Source organism: Myotis davidii, unplaced genomic scaffold (genome assembly GCF_000327345.1).
Source record: "Myotis davidii unplaced genomic scaffold, ASM32734v1 scaffold861, whole genome shotgun sequence".
In the NCBI taxonomy this organism is placed as follows: Eukaryota; Metazoa; Chordata; class Mammalia; order Chiroptera; family Vespertilionidae; genus Myotis; species Myotis davidii.
Window position 1 is genome coordinate 182,409 of NW_006291401.1, and position 479 is coordinate 182,887.

Sequence of the window (479 nt, forward strand, 5' to 3'; positions counted from 1 at the left end):
CCTGCTGTTCTGCGAGGGCTGCGACCCCCTCACCTGCCGGGACCGCCAGCTCCGCGCCCACAAGGACCACCAATACCGGTTCCTGGAGGATGCCGTGAGGAACCAGCGCAAGCTCCTGGCCTCGCTGGTGAAGCGCCGGGGGACAAGCATGCCACACCACCACCACCACCAAGGCGGTTCGCAGCTCGGTTCGCCAAGTGTCCGACGTGCAGAAACGTCTCCAGGTGGATGTGACGATGGATCATGGCGGAGCTGAACAAGCGGGGCCGCGTGCTGGTCAATGATGCCCAGAAGGTAATGGAGGGGCAGCAGGAGCGCCTGAAGCGGCAGCACGAGTGCCTGGAGCGGCAGCACGAGTGCCTGGAGCGGCAGCACTGGACCAGGACCAAGTTCCAGAAGCACCAGGAGCACATCCTGGCGCTTCGCCTCGTGGGCTCTGGAGAGTGACAACAACACGGCCCTCCTGCTCCTCAAGCAGC

At 64.9% G+C, this 479-nt stretch overlaps 1 pseudogene; it reads left to right on the top strand.

Moving 5' to 3' along the window:
* The window catches only part of LOC102762459, a 25,911-nt pseudogene that overhangs the window by 24,243 nt on the left and 1,189 nt on the right, over window positions 1-479 (top strand).